Source organism: Balaenoptera acutorostrata, chromosome 12, assembly GCF_949987535.1.
Source record: "Balaenoptera acutorostrata chromosome 12, mBalAcu1.1, whole genome shotgun sequence".
NCBI classification, from domain to species: domain Eukaryota; kingdom Metazoa; phylum Chordata; class Mammalia; order Artiodactyla; family Balaenopteridae; genus Balaenoptera; species Balaenoptera acutorostrata.
Window position 1 is genome coordinate 46,270,544 of NC_080075.1, and position 20,440 is coordinate 46,290,983.

At 41.8% G+C, this 20,440-nt stretch overlaps 1 protein-coding gene across 7 annotated transcripts in view; it reads right to left on the reverse strand.

Moving 5' to 3' along the window:
• CCDC85A (coiled-coil domain containing 85A) overlaps positions 1-20,440 on the reverse strand; it is a 197,122-nt gene that overhangs the window by 43,166 nt on the left and 133,516 nt on the right. The window lies entirely within an intron of this gene.

The window sequence follows — 20,440 nt, forward strand, 5'->3', positions numbered from 1 at the left end:
TTTGAGGAACCATCTGACAGTGACTCTTCTTCATTAAATCCAAAATAAGCAACTGCACCGCATCATACTGCAACATAGTTGCAATGCATTCATTACCCAAGAGCAAACATATTTCAGGTATAGTGAAATGTACATGACCAAAGAATCCCTCCAGAGCATATTTCCACAGTTAATTTTAAAGCAGCAGATCATGTGCATGTTCCTCAGCCTCAAAAAACACAAAAGAGCAAGAGGCAAGGCCAAGAAGGTAGTGCATTTTAGATGGAAACATTTGGAGCCCCTAATAATCTGCAGTTAGGATGGATATGTATGCAAATTAATACCTTGATCTGAAATTCATCATGGAAACTCTTAATTTTTATATGGAAATTGGTTATATGAACCCAATTCCATTTTGTGACCTCCAAAGCAACAAGGTAACATTTTATTTTCTTAAAATACATAAGAAACTTCAGTCCTTAATTCACAAATGTAAAAATTAAACTCATCCCTAACCGGTGTACAGCATGCCTGTTTTCACAAATGTCTGCAGAAAAGTCCCCATCACTAACATTAATATAACCATCCACTGATCTCACAACGACGGTGACAACTTGCCTTGAGCATTTCTCAACAAGACAGAAACACAAGGTAAAGGAAGCTGAAGACATCTGCTAGAAATATGCTCTCATTTTTTTAGCTCAATGAAATGTTAAGTGTTTGCTTTATGGACTCTTCAAAAGGGAAAAAAAAAGTATCTGGCATAAATGAATAACCAACTTATTGATTTCATGAATCCGCTTTACTCTAGCAAATGAATTAAGTGATTTGCTGATCATCAAAATGTGAATGTAGATTGCCTGATTTACACAGTTTTGCAAGCTCCCCTCAAAAAAAAACCACTTGATAAGGGTCATTCGAGTGAAAAGTTGCTCAGAAATAGCCTATTTAAACCATAAACAAATAAAATTCTTTTTTCCTTTGTTCACAATTTACACCGTATCTTTATTGTCCCTATACTGCATCATCCTTAAGGCTGTGATACTGAAAGCAGCCGAAATGACTCTATACAGAGTGATTCAGGTGACATTTGAAAAATGCCACTGAATGGATTTTAATTCAGTAACTATCTTCAGTCACTTTAATCTATTTCTCTTCTTTAAATCTTTGCAGTTTACATATTTGATGGTTTCATTACGTTTCTGCTTACATTACGAAAGTCACATCATGTCAGTTCCAAAAAAAGGGTAAATTCTTGAATTTGGAAAACATTCCTTAACTCCAATTTTTAATGTCAAGTTACAACAGATGAAGTCCAGATCTCTGTTTCAAAGCATTCACTGCAAATACGGGCAGGGACAGGAAATGATAGGGAAGATTTTTAGACAGGTAACGTAAAAAAGCAAATTAGCTCCAAGGTAAAGGCAAAGCTAAGGAAAGTTTTGAGTTCATTTGCTCCACAAATATTTGTTGCGTCACTGATGTGTGTTGGGCACTACTAGGGTTGGAATGAAGAAAAGGCCAGTTACTGCAAGTCTTAAGTTTCTCAGAATGCAAATTTCATTTTAGGATCACACACCCCTGTGCTATGTTCCAGAAGGTCCTGTTGTTCCAAGCTCACTCTCTTTTGCAATTATTATTTAACAATGAACAGATATGATGAATGAAAAAACTCGTGTATGTGGGGGGGGGGGGTGGAGTTTGGGGGACAGGAAGTATAGTTAATCTGCATGAATAAAAGAGAATTCATGCTGTTAGTTGTTTAATTCATCAAGAAACTTTTTATATACTCCTTTTACATGGGAGTGGAGCAGGCAAACTTTTTTCTGGAATATACTGGAAGATCATCACTGGGTCCCCAAGTCCCTATATGAAGAGCCATTGAGGAAACCATCCAATCCTTCAATTGTGACATGAGAGAAAAATAAACATTTGTTTTGTTAAACCCTCATGATTTCAAGATTTATTTGTTATTGCATCATAGGCTAGCCAAGCCCAACTACTAGTATATAACCAATAATGGGACAGAAAATATGTAAACATTTTAATAAAACATAATAGAATAAAGTATAAGAAATTCCACTTTAAAAAATACACTGCAATCCACATTCCAGTCCTAGCTGATCATTAGAAAAAAAAGATAAAATCTTCTGTGTAAGAAAGAAAAGGAGCCCCTTGTGTGCTGGAATATATTTGACCATGTCTGCTACAGTCCCTTCCCCAAGCTGCTGCTTCCTCTTCCTTCCTTACACAAGGACCTTCCAGAGTGGTGTCAACTATAAGCTACACACTTCCATTACACCCAGGACGTGTGGAGTACCACTGTGCTCCCAAGAGAAGTACATGACAAAAATCGGTGCTTTTATTATAAAGTGATACATACATGCATGTGCATGCACACACACAACTGCATTAGAATGTACTATCATTTGAACTGATCATTACATTTATACCAGTGCCTGACAGCTGTTAAAACAGATTTCAGAATGTCATTTTGGCTTTCAGAACTCTGAGAATGAGGTTCCAAGAGAAAATCAAGCCTCCTGCAGAAAACAGCCAAATACGAGGCTATACTCTACATCAGGGGTACCCAGGAACCAGGAACCAGGCCTCACAGCAGGAGGTGAGCAGTGGGCGAGCGAGTGAAGCTTCATCTGTATTTACAGCCGCTCCCCATGGCTCGCATTACCACCTGAGCTCCGCCTCCTGTCAGATCAGCGGCGGCATTAGATTCTCATAGGAGCGTGAACCCTACTGTGAACTGCACATGCGAGAGATCTAGGCTGCAGGCTCCTTATGAGACTCTAATGCCTGATGATCTGAGGTGGAGCTGAGGCAGTGATGCTAGTGCTGGGGAGCGGCTACAAATACAGATTATCATTAGCAGAGAGGTTTGACTGCACGGAGACCATAATAAATCAGTTGCTTGCAGACTCATATCAAAACTCTACCAGTGGGACTTCCCTGGTGGCGCAGTGGTTAAGAATCCACCTGCCAATGCAGGGGACATGGGTTCGAGCCCTGGTCTGGGAAGATCCCAGGTACTGCGGAGCAACTAAGCCCGTGTGCCACAACTACTGAGCCTGTGTGCCACAACTACTGAAGCCTGCATGCCTAAAGCCTGTGCTCCGCAACAAGAGAAGCGCCTGCAACGAGAAGCCCGCGTACCACAAGGAAGAATAGTCCCCGCTCGCCACAACTAGAGAAAGCCCACATGCAGCAACAAAGACCCAATGCAGCCAAAAAATAAATCAATAAATTAATTTATTAAAAAATAAAACAAAAAAACCTATCAGTGAGTGGCAAGTGAAAACAAGCTCAGGGCTCCCACTGATTCTGCATTATGGTGAGTTATATAATTATTTCATTATATATTACAATGTAATAATAATAGAAATAAAGTGCACAATAAATGTAATGCGCTTGAATCATCCCGAAACCATCCCCCCAACCCAGCTCCCGTCCATGGAAAAGTTGTCTTCCATGAAACGGGTCCCCGGTGCCAAAAAGGTTGGGGACCGCTGCTCTATGTAGATATACAACATATTAAAGAAGGATCCTATCTTCAAGAAGTATATAACCAGTTGAGGGGCGATAAGGAGGAAAAAAAATAAAGCAATAAGTAATATGATATTCAGAGCTAAATCATGTGAAGCAGGAGTACAAAAAGATCAATATTGGCTGCAGTTCTTCTGAAGGAGAAACTTGACTAATGGATCAACAGAAGCTTGAGAGACAGAGAGATTGCTAGTAGAGCCACAGGACGGATAAGAATGATCCTCTTGTAAACAGGGAAGAGAGAAGGAATTCACATGAAGGAAGAGAGAGGGACATACTGGAAGCAGGAGGAAAAGCCAAGTTGCATCCCACATTCAGGGATCTAAAAAGCCAATGTCAAATCACAGCTATGCAAATGGTGAGATTTGCTTTTAACTTCCCCCAAGGGCATTTTATTTCTCTTTCCTGGGAAATCTATGGACATCTGCACATTAGAAAAGCCAGGTTAAGCAAACAATACCAATGTGAAAATCCAATGACATTCTCAAGAGGTTCTTTGGGTAAATCTTGGGCATGTTTTCAAAGCAGAAACCATTTTCTCCATGTATCCTCACTTTTCTCTGAACCTACATGTAGAAGTTCACAGGACCTCTTGTAATAAAACAAGTATGAGAAACAGTCATAAGAATTCCACTAACACACATCTAATTGATTCCAATTTGAGAACTGGAATGTACCTAAGAGATTCCCTAATCCAACTGGTCCCCCATCCTGACTCATTTGGCAGATAAGAGAATAAAGCCCAGAAGGTAGTGAACTTGGCCCCTAACACTGGGGATTAGTTATACATATACATTCAAAAGATTCTGTTTCATTCCTGGGGCATCACAGGGATTCCCATCCTGGATCTTCTAATCACTAAGATGTCAAGCTTCTCACATAGACAGTTAAATTCTAACTTCTCCTTTTTTCTTCCTGATTTTAGATATTCTGGAGGGACTTTTACCTTTAAAATAACTTGATATTCTCCTTGGACAATATCCTGGACTTGATTTCACTTCAATTTACCTGAAATGCATTCAATCATATAAAGTAGCTCGACTTTCTTCTCTGCTAGTTTGAAAATACTCTGGTTGAAATATTAAACCCTCTAATTTCCCCCCTGTTTTCTAAAGCAGTGTTTCTCTCCCTAGGGGAATCCCATCCTTGAAATCAGCCAAGGATTACTCTGATTATTGTACATGAAAGGTTTACTGTTGGTATTTGCAACTGTCTAAGGTTGGTCAAACTTCTGAGTAGTTTTGATTAGATGAAGTGCTGTCTGGTCTTCACAAAATTTCAGGGCGAACAATAAAATCTGGTAATGGTCCATTCTAAAACAAATTACAGCATTTGGAAGAATATAAAGGAGGACAGTCATCTGGAAGACTATTGCTGCTGTGGGTTCACAGATGTTAGCTTTTCTGTGACTGAGTTAGTCTCCCTCGGCCAGAGAGAGTCCAACAGTCACATGATTTCAAATCTGGAGGCAATCTCTTTAATAAACCCCAACCTCTAAAGACACTGCCTGAATTAGTTCCAAATTAATCCCACCATCCACAGGCTTTTACACATTCCGAAGGAAATGACTTCAGAACTATATAGTTAAAAAATTATTACTGTTCTAAAAGTGTTTCTCTTTCTTCCTCAGGCAAGCAAAGTTCAGCCTCCTACTTAGAATTCGTATGAGCTCCAGAAGTATTAAGTGATTACATTTCTCACTATAATTTGATGCTTTACTTACTAAAAAAAAATCTTGTTGGCATCAGCAGTTTCAGATTTGCCTGGATATTTAACTCAGGCTGCTTTATTGGCAGAGGTAGAATTTTTAAATTTTTAATGGGAGCTTTAATTGTCCTAAGTAGGTAAAAAATGATGTCAGGTCTTGCTCTGGTCCCTCATCTATGAAGCTAATTCTCTTGTCAGACCCTTCTCTCTGTGGCAATCTGAAAGAAATAGGAGATAGTTATTTTCTACCCGTTCCTCCCATGTAGAAACCTGTTCACTGTTATTCACTGGCCCCAACTTAGCTCTGGGTCTCTGCCCACACCTTCCCCTGCCAAATAATCATTCTCAGCCTAGTCCATACTCCTTATTTCTCTATGCATGTTATGAAAAACAGCCTTCTAATAATTAGAATAGCCAAAGATTAGAATATACTGCGTCAGATGATAACGTGATTCATGTTCTTGGAAATGTTTGGAAACGCTCAATGAGATGCTGCAAAGATTTCTACCTGTGTGTGCTGCTGGGCTAGTCCCTTTACCTCTGAAGATCAATAGTTCTACAGTTTTAAATTCTGCTCCCTCCATAAATCTCTTTCATTTTCCTTCTTATCATTTGCCAAGAAATCATATATTGAGTGCCTTGTGGTGTTCCTTTACCTAGTTGTCTGTATGTTATTTATTTTCATGTTTTCATTTTTTGCCCAAATATGCTACTTGAAAATATTCCCTTAAACCCTACACAGTGACTGTTGGTGTTTCCCGTAGGGATTTAATACATACTTACTGACTTCCTGTAATATCAAGACTTGGTCTTCACCCAATGCTGATTATCTGCTGTGTGCCAGACACTGTTCTAGATAATGGAGATACAGCAGCAAGCAAAAGTGATAAGGTCTGTGCATTCATGGAGTGCACATTCCAGAGAGGAAGACCGACAAGGGAGAGCAAATACACTCCTTTGTGAAGGCAACATGCGCAATAAAGGCAACGAAACAGAGAACTAGCAGAGTTGAGCGGAAGTACAGCTACATTAGGGAGCGTGGCCTAGAGGAGCTCTCTGGGGACTACAGCCTGCAAATGAGCCAGCTATGCAGAGAGCTTGGAGAAGAGAGTTCTAGGCATCAGGAAAGGGGGGTGCACAGGCCCTGGCTGGGAACACTCCTCTGCTGGAATCCAGCTGGGAAGGGGGAAGGGACAGCAGCTTGAAACTGGGATCTGTTTGTCTTGTCACCTTCCTCCACTACTTAAATTTCAAAAAACCTTGTGCTCCCTTTGGCTGTTTACACTTAAACCTAGACTTTAACCCTTTGACGATTAGGTTTTCTTTGTGACAAAAACCTTAGCATGACATTTGGCTCCACCCTCTCACACACCCCACTCCCCATCCATTGGGAAATTCTGTTGACCCTGCCACCAAAATATCCTGAAAATCCAACCTCCCACTAGTCTCCTAACAGGTGTCCTCACTTCTATCTTTGCCTCCTCTCCCAGGTCTACTATCATTCAAAGTCTATTTCAAACCCACGGCAGCCAGGGTTTTCCTTCTAAAATGCTAAGTCTGATCGCGTCATTCTCCAGAACCACACAGGAGCTCACCATTTTGCTCCATATAAAAGTCAAGGTCCGGGCTTCCCTGGTGGTGCAGTGGTTGAGAATCTGCCTGCCAATGCAGGGGACATGGGTTCGAGCCCTGGTCTGGGAGGATCCCACATGCTGCGGAGCAACTGGGCCCGTGAGCCACAATTACTGAGCCTGTGCTCCGCAACAAGAGAGGCCGCGATGGTGAGAGACCCGCGCACCGCGATGAAAAGTGGCCCCCGCTTGCCGCAGCTAGAGAAAGCCCTCGCACAGAAACGAAGACCCAACACAGCCAAAATTAAATAAATAGATAAATAAAATTTGGAGAAAAAACAAAAACAAAAAAACAGTCAAGGTCCTTAAAAAGGCCAGCAGGGCCCCATGTAATCTGGGGACCTGGTGCCTTTCCGACTTCATGACGTCACACCTCTGCTCCAGCCACAAGGCCTCCTTTCTGCTCCTGAACACCCCAGGCATACACTAGCTTTAGTTGTCCACACACTCTGGACTGCTCTTCCCCCAGGGAGCTGCTTGGCCAATTTCCTCACTCTTCCAAGTCTTTGTTCAGACCTCAGCTTCTCAGTGAGACTTACCAAGTCCTCTTCCTTTAATCCTGTAAACTACCCCCACCTCCGCCCCACATTCTCCTGATCTCCTTTGGCCTGTTGTACTTCTTTATTTTTCTTCAAAATACTTTCTCACTTTCTATCATATAAATTAGCTTGTTCATATGTTTTGTTTATTGTATAAGCCAGCCCTGTTTCTCTCCATCAGAATGTCAACTCCACAAGGCAGGGATCTTTGTCTGTTGTGTTCAGTGACGTACTCCAAGCGCATAGAATAGTGTCTGCACATTAAAAAGTTATTGAATGAGTCAATCAACCCATTACACAGATAGTGCCCTGAAAAGAAATTATTTCATAGTACAGGTCTACAATTGTCAGTCACTCCAGGTAAGACTGGGTTTGTATCTGAATGGAGCCTAATATCAATTCTGTTGTGCCACTGAACATGAAGAACATTCTACAGAACATTAAACTTTGGATGGAAACATTGGGGAGGTTCTCAAATTATGTCAGATCTAATCACTGGTGGGTAATTTCAATAAGAAAATCTGGGGACTTCCCTGGTGGTCCAGTGGTTAAGAATACACCTTCCAATGCAGGGGACGTGGGTTCGATCCCTGGTTGGGGAACTAAGATCCCACATGCTGCAGGGCAACTAAGCCCGCGCACCGCAATGAAAGATCCCACATGCTGCAATGAAGATCCTGTGTGCCACAACTAAGACCCGACGTAACCAAATAAAAAGAAAAAATAAATTAATAAATAAAATCTGAAATGTGTTTTCACCAGGCTCAAAAAAAAATGTCTTATGGGGGGGGGTGGCACATGGTGGGGGGGAAGGCGAGGAGGAAAGAGAGGGAGAGTACAAAGAGGGATAAAGAGAAAGAGACACATAAAAACAGTTATGGGAAATGTGCAAAACATGAACCATTTCTGCCACTAACATCTTGGAATACAATATAAATGCCTTCATCTGGACATCATCTTAAGTTGATAAGGTTCCCCCTTTTGGTTAGAAATACCACTGGGAGGAATTTAAACTTCACCTGGACATTCTCCTTCCAGACACTCCCTGCGAGGGAGGGGGTGTACCGAGGGGGAGGGCACAGGGCAGGTGCCAACTGGGCCCTGAGTGAGGGTCTCTGAGCTGAGAGAGAGCAGCCTGAGGAGGGCAGAGAGCAGTGGTCTGTTCAAAACAGGTTATGTTTCTTCGTGAAGAGAAAAACCTGTCATTTCAAAGGAAAAGGAAACAGAGCAATGCGCTGTCCTGTTTATTAGAATGAAAGCTGGAAATACTGTATCCTTTTCCAAGAATGCTTTGACAGAAAAAAAATCACGAGTGTTATCCCCCTAGTGCCATGCAAGTGGTATGTTTTTGCAAACAGCCCAGATTGTTTTCACTTATTATTTTCTATAAAAGAGTAAATATAATAGTTAAATGGATATTGAAATCCAATGATTTGCACATAAACCAATTTAGAAAACAGAAAAGAAAATCAGGGTCTATGTCCTAACTTTGTTCCAGAAAATAATTACCAAAAAATTTTCAAGTTTCTCCTCTTTCCAAATGAGAGTGTTTTTAAAACGGGAGAGAATGGCATTTTGTTGCCTATTTGCTATCATCCACCCGTCCCTATTCCTTGGGAATTGGCACCTGGTTGTTTCAGCTTCCATTTCTCTCTAGAAGCTGGAGGCTCCATGTGGCAAGGCCTTGCCTTATAGTTACTTTCCGAGCTGTCCTGTGATTCGCACAGCGCTACGTGCTAGAAGGTGTCCTGTCAATTTCTGATGAACGAATGTCCTCATCATTCGGTTCCCAACTGCTCTGGCTGCTACTCCAAGTTTGTTGCTCCCCGAACAGTTTCAGGCAGTTAACTCAAAATGCAGTCAGATTTCCACCAAAAAAATCACACAATAGCAAGCCATCGAAACTGAAGTCTGGCTTACAGGAAGTTTGTGTGCCCTAAAATTGCCTTCACTTTGACTTTTCCCTTTGAAAGCATCAACTCCAAGAAGGAGACACTAGGTAAGTAGCACTGAACTGGCCTAAAGGACTGGGGGCTCTATGGAAAATATTTCAAACTCTAAAGAGCTGTTTAGCATGAGTACCATTTTAACAGCTATTCAGGGTTAAAATGTGTCTTACTTTCCATTGTTATGTTGCTGCTGCTGCTGTTGTCATTTCCCAGAGAATATGCTGCCTTTTCCCAATGCCAGAGGAGAAAAGTTGATGTCATTTTAAGAAATGTAACAATTTCCTTCAGTGTGTGCGGCCCCCTTGTAAGTGCATCTTGTCAGCATTGTCAATGAACGAACAAGGAAGCAAATCTATAAGAAAACCAAATTTTCAAAAGACAGTAAGTCTATAAAAATCTTATTTTCTCTTAGGATAATTATTTTGACTTTTTATGTATATTTAGATATTTTTAGAAGCCTATGCACAGTTGTTTTTTACTGTCATACACTGCAGCAAAATAAAAATATTTTTTATCATATTGTACAGCAAAGCGTCATTAATCTGGATTCTATCAATTGGGAATTCATAAAAATGTTGTTCAATTCAGCCTATATATACTCTCTGCAGTGGCTACGAAACGGTAGCTGGCCAAACAAACTCATAGTGTAACAATTCAGGAATAGTTGCCTTACATAAGAAGAGCAAAGTTTTCACAATGTTTTAGCATGATCTATCCGTACACAAAGTGCTATGAATAGATAATGGATGAATGCAGTTAGATAATGGATAAGTATAGTTAGTTTAGATAAACAAAATTGGAAAGACCACATACTGTGGAACTGTTTTTTTTGTTAGCTATTTAAGCATGTATTAACAAGCCCTTTCTAATCAGTCAGTTAACATACATTCATTGAGCACTCACTATGTGTTAGACGCTCTTTCACGTGCTATACACAGTCCACTGCAAACAAGCAAAAAGGGCTCCTCTGCTCATGGAACACTCTAATACGGAAGACAGACAAGACAGACAGACATGCAGACACACACATAAATAAGCACACTGCTCCCCTGTACACCCTTCACCCCTTTAGCTTAGATCGAGATCATCTGAGAAGATCTGAGGCATTCAACTTGAAACCTGAATGTAAAGATTCTGGGAATGAACTCTCCAAACAGCAAGAACAGAATTTGCAAAGTCCCCAAGATGGGAGTGAGCCACAGGCGCTCAAAGAAAAGAAAGAAGACTGAAGTGGCCAGGAAGAAGTGAGGAAAGTGAGGGGAGATGAGGTTGGAGCAGCAGAGACAAGACCCACGGTGTCAGGGAGCCCGTGTAAGGAGCTGGGATTTTGTACCGTTTGGAATGGGGAGCGACTGGGGAAGGGGGATTGGTACATTACATTGGCGCCATCTGATTTATACTTTAAAAGGATCGTCTTGGCTGCTCTGTGAAAGACAGAGAAAAATAGGATGAGAGTGAAGTTTGGGGGATGATTGAGGGGACCTCTGCAGGAGGTGGGCTGAGAGGTGACTGTGGGTTGCAAAGGAGCCATAGCCGTGGTGCACAGAGAAGTGGTCACATTCAACAAGCCTCCTGGAGAAAGAGACTAAGGACAAAGCATAGCTATGGAGCAAATGTGAGGTCTTACGAAGAAAAGGAATCAAAGATAATGGCTACCTTTCCGGCAAGGGCAACCAGGGGATGGGGAGATGGCTTGGAGGTGGAGCAGGAGTGGGGTTTGAAATCAAGAATTCTATTTTGTTCATGTTAGGCTTAATCTTTCTACTGGACATCTAAGGCAAGATCCAGAGTAGGCAGTTAAATACATGACTCTGCAGCTCCGGGAAGGGATGTGAGGTGCTTTAAATGTGGTAGTCCCCAGTAGAGAGCTGCTGTCAAAAGCCTGCGGTTTGGAGGAGGGTCTGAATAGAGAAGCCTGGTGGAGGGGAAGAGCCACAGGGCAGGTACCCAGCCACGACCCCCTCCTCCCCAGCCCTGAGCCTCAGAAAGCTAAGCAAGCACCCGGCTGCCTTTGTAGACACGGCCACAGAGCTTGTGTATCTTCTGCTCAGGTACCTTTTAATTAGATCTCTCTCTCTCTCCTTTACTCTCACTGTGTTTCATTCCCAAATCCAATCCTCCCACTTTGCTTTTCTCCTGCTGCCCCCTTTCAGCATGCCTCTCTTTCTCCTCCTCTTGGGGCCCCAAGCCCTCCCACAGTAATTTTGGAAGGAGTACAGCACAGTGGCTAAGTGCTAGCTCTATGGGTTTCAGTTTTCACACAAATATGCATATAGAAATAGATGATCTTTGAGACTCTTTAAGACCCACAATTCCTGGGTTACAATTATCATGTTTTACCGTAATCCATATTAGTGGTTTAACCACTAAAGGCAGCTAAGATAAGATTTCTAAGAGTATATGTAAGTTATGTTGCTATTCTTTCATTTATTCATTAAACAAACATTTATAGACTATCTACCATGCACAAAGCCTTGGAGAAGCAGAGAATATTTAAGATGATGTTGTTATGTTCTGAGAAAGGGAATAAAGCACACTCATGCGACAGATGTACACCAGTTCTGATTAGGGCAGTTAAACATGTTTAAGTGAAGCTTATAAACATTTAAAAATTCTATTCTTTAAGAACACCTACCCTTACAGATTTCTTTCCTCAACTGTGTACTTAAAAACTCCTTCCACTAAAGAAAGCTACAAGGCTAAGAAAAAAAAGACTTATCTCAATACAACAGAATATTAGTTGATGACATTGTTGAGAACAAATTACTGAATGTTTGCAAAAACAAGGAGCCGAAAAACTATAAAAGCACTACTTAATCTAAGCATTTTATTTGACAATAGTATTCTAAACTTAAGATATCAAGCTTTTTTTTTCCACCACTGGAAAAATTGTAATGGGAAATAAATCTCAAAAGTCCTATTAAATACAGCCAACACAGGGCACCCTGCATGTGTTCACATTGGTTTTCATGCCCTTTGATTTTAGAGACACTTGACCATAGGGCAGGAGGGAGGGCAAGTTCTGGCCAGGAAAACTCCTGCTGACCTCAAAGTTCATTTGGGCTCTTCTCCATTCCCAAGGATTCGATCATTTTGTCTTCACTAAACAGTTATTAGGTGACAACAGACTAATCAATTTGGTCAAGCAAGTATGTCAGAGGACACACATAATGGCTAATAACTTTAATTTGATTTAGCATGTATCAAGCACTTCACTAAAAAGGCACAGGCATTTTTCACGTGCACTAATGCATTTGATCCTCACTGCAAAACTAAGAAGCAGGTATTATCATTCCCATCTTAGAGATGAAAGATTGAGGCTTAGAGGTGTTGAGTAACTCCTCAAAAGTCACAAAGCTAGTAGAGTGCAATTCTGGACCTCAAAGGCCACTCCTCACTGCTGGAGAACACAGACCCTGCGAAGAGACAGAGGGAAGGCCAAATTAAGCAATGGCCAAAGATGGTGATCAGCACCGATAGAGTCTGATTGATTTAAAGTCTCTTCCTCATCATTACACTTGAACGCTACACCATCACTCAATGAATGCATTTGTTGAAAGAAAACTCTGTTTTCCCTAAGACACACAAAAAATACATCACCCCTTCAATTCATGCGGTTGTTTCTTCAAGTAAACAAGAGTCAGCCAAAGTGAAGGCAGCAAGTTTCACGGTCAACAACCACCAAACCATTGCCAGCTAAGTACCTGGATCTGCTAAGTCATTAGTGGGCTTAATAAATATAGATGCCATTCACAATGCAATCGTTGGACAATTTCACAAACTTCTTACAATTCAGAAACCTACAGGCTTAGAAGAAAATACTGGACAAAGGCAAAGAGCAGATTCTTCTGGCTAATGTCTAATCTGAGTTGTTTTCAAAGCAGCTGCTTTCCTGGATTCTCTTCTGAACAGTTGGGGAACCCAATGAAATGTTCACTCTGCTTAATTTAATGTCACGGCTACCAATGCTGTTTCACCTTCTTCCTGGTGATAATAAAAGAGAAATTGATGTATCGTATATCACTTAACAGAAGTACCCAGGAACATTAAGGTAGAATAAAACAACAGGCCCATGGCCCATGTAAATTCAAATCCATGGAAAATGATGGACGCCTCTTACATCTACAAATGTATATATCTTTCCATAATGCCCATTTTAATGAACTGACTTATAAAGAGATTAATCTTCTTAGTCTAAATAGCAACTCACTCGAAATTTATTTTCCTATTGCTGTCTGTGCGGGGGTAACTGAGAGAGAATTCAGTCTACCATCGAGAGACACCAACTTCTCTTATCCTATCCCTGCTATCAAGCTAAGAATCTAGCTCCTAATATACATGGCGAAAAATGAATTACTCAGAAGTGCACATAATTCTGAAGATAGTGCTCAATTCTGTGTCAATAAATTCCAATCAGCTCTATTTTTTTTAGCAGCCTAGAAAAAATACTTGCTTTGTAATCACCACCATCACTAGGTATTTGATACATGTGCAAGGAGGAAAAAATTTTTACAAGTTTAAGTCAAGTCTTCCACATCAGAAGAGACAAGGTTCTAGCCCAGGAAGGAAATACCAAATGGAACCTTCTCATAGCCACAGAATCAGGATACCTTTTACCAGCATCTGCTCACTCAGATCTAAACAGCAAGCAGATGGTACAGTAGTTCGAAAGTTAACTTCAACAGGGCATCTCCCTGGAGCTCTAACCAGAATCCTTGACAGTGGAAGGATTCGGCCTCTGCTTTTTACGCTTTCAGAAGCTAAGGTCTGTCTTCCGTTCAGTTCGCAGCACCTGGGTTCTACACTAACTGTCCAGTCACTTTGTGTGCGGGGTCCAGTGACCTCCCTAACCACTCTCCAGGACGTTCCATAGGGTCCTGGTCTCTGGTACTTGAGTCTTCTGCATGCTTATTGTTTCTTTTATCATGTTGTCTTTTCCACATATTTTATTCCACTTTTATCAGCACCTGAAAATATGCAATCTTTGTTTACTTCAAAAACAACCTTTGTCAAGAGTTCATGTGGTCTTTTAAAAACTTGTCTGGCTCTTAAAAGTTACTCTTAAGTAAAAGGTTTTTAACTTTTTTAAAAAGCTCTTCATTTAGGCTACTGGTTTATATATTTTTATGCAATGTTTTTACAGTAAAATGGAGCATGTTGGATCCAAAGTCTTAGGATATTCTTTCCTGGACAAAGGATTGTGGTCTAGGGGTTAGAAGACCCTGCCTGACTCTGCCCAACCTGCAGGACTCTTGAGAAGCTGCACACTATGAATGCTTTTAATCTGCTCTGACAATCAAGACTCTAATCCCAGGACCTGCACCCAGACCTAAGCCACAAATCCAATGTCAGGCTGGGGACTGGAGCACGGCACCTTGAAGGAAAGCAAAGGCCAGGTAGGAAGGCAAGCAGTAGACCTTTCAAGGACATTTCTTAGGAACAAAGCTCAGGCATGGAGATGACTGGGATTGCCCTGTGCCTGATTTCCAGGACCAGGCCTCTTTCCTGTTCATTGGCTTCTGCTAAATTTAGCTGGAAATCTTCCAGACAGTTCCAACCTTTATCTGACCCCACCCTATCTGTGCAATAGTCTCTTTATGCTACTGTTAGAATCAGCCCCCGAAGACACTCATCTGGGATCTGGCTTCGACTAGTAGTTAAGAGCATGGAGCCAGACTGCCTGAGTTTGAATCCTGACTCAACTACCTCCTCTGTGGCCTTGAGCGAGTTATTAAACTCCTGCATCTCCGTTTCCTCATTTGCAAAGTGGATGAATAACAATCTTCCACTCAGAGGTAGGTACTGAGTGAGTTACTCTGTGTAGGCACTGAGGGCAGTGGTAAGGAAGCCCCAGCTATGACTAACACCTGCCTCCCTTCTAGTGCTAAGTGTCGTTGTGAGACCACCACCGCCGGCCCATGTCCCTGGCCCTCTGCAGCGGAGCGGAGCGCTTGCTCTGCCCCCTGCCTCCAGCACTGCGATGGCAGACAGGGCTGCGCTCCACATTTGTGCCGTCTCCCCTGGTCCTATGCATACGCGGTTCACGGGCTCTTCAGCCTCGCTTTACGGGCTGCTCTGCTCTCAGCCATACATACTAACACTGCTAAGTCACAGCTTCCACTGAGTGCAGCCTGACTGCTGCATCAAGCACTGAACGTCAGCAAAGAGAATCTGTGAAATGGGAGTAAAAACCAGCTGAATACAAATGGGTAAGATGATTCAAAGGAAAGGGAATGCCTGTGTTTGGGAGCAGCACTGACTCAATGTGTACACACTCTGTTTGACTAGTCTTTAGAAAGTGACTAGTGACCCTCTGGCCGCTAATAAACACTGAATTTAGGCCAAAACAGCATACTTATTTATTCAGCAAATATTTGAATGTTTCAGACACTGAGCTATAATGGAGAACAAACAATAGATAAGAAGCAAGAAAATAAATAAAATCATTTCAAATGTGTTAAGGGTGATGAAGGAATGATTGGATGGTTAGGGAAGGCCTCTCTGAAGAATGGGTGTTTAATAAATAATGAATGAGAGCCAGCCATGGTTAGAGGATGAGCCTTCTAGAAAAAGGGGAAGTGCATGCAAAGGCCCTGTGGTAGAGATGAGAAAAATATTTTGTTAAAAATAGAGTACAGTTAGAAAGAAGACTGTTAGGCATCAAGTCTGTATCTGCCTCAAACCAGCTTGGTGATTAGGTTCATGTGATCCCTTCCAGCCCTAAAATCCCATAAATGTCTCTAGGAAGTGATGTATTGATTGGTACAGATAAGGCAAATTATACTGGCTCTAGCACCCTGGACTGACTATAAAAAATGCCAGAGGAAGACATCTCAGTAGATGACATGCGTAAGCAGTCATCTACTTTCATCACAAGAATAAATAAGATGAATTGGATTTCAGAAGCTTTGTTGTGATCTGGTTAGTCAAAGAAAGAGTAAAGTGGTCATAGACAATCCCCCATCTCCACAACGTAAAAGACCACAGGACTTGAGAATGGAGGGGATGTGGAGAGAGAAAGCAGGACCTGGAGATGACACCACAGACAAGCAGATCCATGAATGACCTGGAGTTTAAAACATCATTTAAGAAAGTTTAAACTCCAAAGGCTATTCAAGAGTATCAGTCAAACTGCTCTGCAGGGGCTTTGAAGCAAACACCCTTTTCAAGTCCCTTCTGAAAAATTCATTTCCAATTATGAAGACAACTCCAATATTTCAGGTAAAATTTCCTCTTAATGAGGGAAGAGAAGGAGTCTGGGGACAGATGAACTCAGTTGCCTGGCTAAGTATTTAATTTCTCACTTAGGTTGGCAAGTCAAGACAGACAGCCTTAGCTCATACATTAATATTTATGAAAAATGGCACAATGCTCCATTTGGAAAGAAGATCTGGGGGAAATGCTATATCCAGCAGTGGCGGCCCAGACTCTCTGGACTGCTGCATGCTGGAGGAGGTGAGCCCCTCGATACAGAAGGTAAACTCCCGATTAATGTGGCATTTATGCTGTGAAAATATCTTTACAGATAAATTGCTCAAGTGGAGGCCTCGGAAACCATAGCAACTATACATTTTAATTAAAGTTTGCGGCTTGAAAGGAGAACCTTAAATAATTGGTGCCTCCAAGTCTTTGCTGAATTGGCTTAGCTACGGGAAATACAGGCTTTTAATAATAGGAAAAGAAAAATCTTCCACTCTACCATCTTCCAATTACTATGCGCCGCTCTTAGAATGTGAGATAGCCTGAGTTAATTCTCCAATACATGAAACTAAAATATGCCCTCTGAATAGAAAGTCCGTTGGAACACAAAATAGAAGAAAAATTATAACTCTGGCTTAGGAATGTTTTTCCAGCCACGGGTAAGACACATACAAAAGACATTTTAAAAACCATTTGACAACTACCATTAATACTTTCAATTTATTGAATGCCATTGACGTCTGTATATCATAGAAAAGTGACATTTTGCTATTTTGTGAATAACTGCCTGAAACAGAAGTGGAAATCTTTAACCACACACTTATTCAACAAATATTTATGGACAGTCAACCATGTGTCTGTACTGAAGACAAATATCCTAATAGAATATATTTAACAGAACATTCCCGTACTATGTGCTTTCTGGACACTTTGTTTTATTCTCACAATAGTATCGTAACTATTCAACAGATAGGGTGATAGGGATCTAGCAAAGGTTAGTGACTTTTTCCAAGTCAAGTACTAACATTGGGTCTACAATTGCAAACCAGTTCAAGGCTTCAAGAGAACTGGTCGGTTAGCTTCATCAACAGCCTATCAATTTCTGTCAATAGTAACAATGCCAAAAATAAAACTCAGGTAAATCACTGGAGTGATCTATCTGTGCACTCAGCAGGAGAGAAAGGTCCTTTGTGTGGGCCCTCGAGCCCAGTCAAAAGCAGAAATAAAATTCTGTGGCTCTAAATATACAAAAGAAAAAAATCCAAGATGGGATCAGATTGGTTTTGTCCCTGATATCCAAAAACAGGTTATAGGAGAACAATATAAATGTCCATATGATCATATAAGCGTCCTGGCAAAGATTAATAGTTAAATGCCATCCAAACCAAATTTGGCACTGGGGCAGTTCTTGGAATGATTCCAAAAGGAAACAGGCAACATTTTATTTGAAATTTATAATCTCCTTGGCTATCAACTGATCCAAATATCTATCGAAGTTCTTTTAACAAATGTCTCAGGAATGTATTGCTATTATTTATTATTAGCATTGTGCTCCCCTGTCACCACTCTATCTGGTCCCAGGTCTCCCAACACCAAGTCCAGCACTGAGCCGACTCCTTCTAGGTGGTCTGTGCACTGCCACCAAGCTAGGAAAGTTCCAACTTTCAACTAAACAGGGAAGCTGGGATTTGTTATTTTTTCTGCCTGGGGTGGCTCTATTTACACATTCATTCTCCCAGGTCCTACACATCCACTTGCCACCTCACAGAGGAAGTTCTCATGATCATCCCTTGCTACAAAACACACAGCCTAGCACACAACAGGGTTTCAAAAGTCTTTTCTTTGAGGAGGTTTGATTTACTTATGCTTTTGCCCATTTAAACACTGGCCCTTTTCTTTGTTAAAATCTATAAATCCCACCTATCTTTCAATACCTGGCCCTCAAGTCCTTCCATCTTAGCAGTCCTTCCAACTCCCTTGACTAAGTTAGTCTGTCATGGTCACTCCTGTCTCTGAATTCATACCATACATTGCCTTAACTCAATGAAATGCTATGTAGAATAACACTGGATTCCATTCTCATGTATCCATATGGTGGTTTTACTTCCCCAGTTGTGTAAGTTCCTTGAGGGCAGGAGCTTGGTTGATATCCCACTATGTCAGGCACAATGATAGACACGTGGTATAAGCTGCATAAATACTTGCTATGTGGGTAAATATTTTCAGTCTCAAAGTCATTTCCATAGCTTGATTCAATCACTAAAAAAATAGTCACTTTTACTTCCACCGAGTTGTTTTATGAAATTTCCCCATTCTCAAAAGGCCACTGGGAAAAAAGTTATTTATGCAAAATGCAGCCTGATAAAACAATTAGTATTTTTTTCCTATTCTTGATTAGAAAATGTTTAAACAGATTGCATTTAAGAAACTACCTTAGCCAACCCCATGGGAGGTGGGGTGAGTGGGCAGAATTCCAAAAGTTTATTTGTAAACCACTTGTTGGGGAAGAGGAAAACACGTTCCCAGTGACTGAAATAATGCCCTGTGTCAGGGGTTCATTTTGCAGAAGATGTAACAGATGCAGCAAAAGGGGCTGAGAGGAAGAGAAGCGGCTTTTGGGAGGCTGACTTGACTCCCAACACCAAGGCTCTGGAAGAGGAAGGAGGAACAATCGCAGGCACCCTCCACACCCCTTCCTCTAAATCATGATTGGGAATCGGGGACCAGTGCGCTCCAGGGCTGGGGGACAGGAAATTCCAAACAGCAGCGAGTCTCCACTATAACTTTCAAGACGGAAGGGACACCAAGTTAAAGTTGAAAGGAAAGGACCACTTGTGGCTCTCCAACTGGACAAGCCATTTGTGCATCTGCAGCCTCATAAATGAGCAGTGGATATACTTAGGGTATCCTCCACTGGCAGGCATCTGGGAGATCACCGAACCCAGTCTTCCTCAGACTGTGTGCTTCCAAGCTCGAGATTCCCTCACCGAGTCAACAGCTGCCCGGGGGAAAAGACACGCTATGGTCAATCAGTTTGAGAACCACTAGGCTAAATAAAAGTCATCACAGGTCATCACTGGCTACTTGAAGATAATAACAAATACTGTAAATCTTGTCAATGTTGAAGACAGACCATGCAGCATTTCCCAAGCTATGTTAACACAGAATGCTTTTCCCAAAGGACAGCACCATGCAGGTCATAGGTTGGAAAATGCACCTCAAACCATCCTCTGCATTTTACAGATGAGGCAACTGAGGCCTAGAGAAGCAAAATAATTTCTGGAGACAGCAGGGTTAATATGTGGAAGAACAGGGACGAGACTCAGAATTTTCCTACTCCAGGTCAGTACTCTTTCTTCAGAGCACCTCTCAACTTCCAACTCCAGGTTCCGTTTTGTTAGGCAGCTGTGCCTCAGCCCCACCTTCTCTCCGCACCATCCTGAGGCTCTGCCTTCCCCCCTCCCTCCATAGCCAAGTGCCCAAGCTCATTCAAGACTGCCCTTGCCTCCTGGCCCTCAACTATCCTACTTAATATCAGATCTAATCTCAACTGCCAGCTCACCTGGATCTCTGCAGATTACCTGCCGCCAGAATCCCCATTGCAAGGTGGCTGATCACCAGCCAAAACACACCTGCTGCCCTAAACAAACCTTTTCAGTGCTGATTACTGCCTGCAGCAACACGATCTCCTGACACCACACGCTTGCTCCCTTCACAGGCCCAGCGCCGACTATCCGACTATCCGACTAGAAGACTCCCCAGCCTCTGCTGGGTGCAAGCAAAGTCCCTGCCCTCCCTGTGAATACCTAGTACTCACGTCCCATTCCTGTTCCTCTGCCACCCAGCTAGCTATTTGTTGCCACAGGCAACATCATGT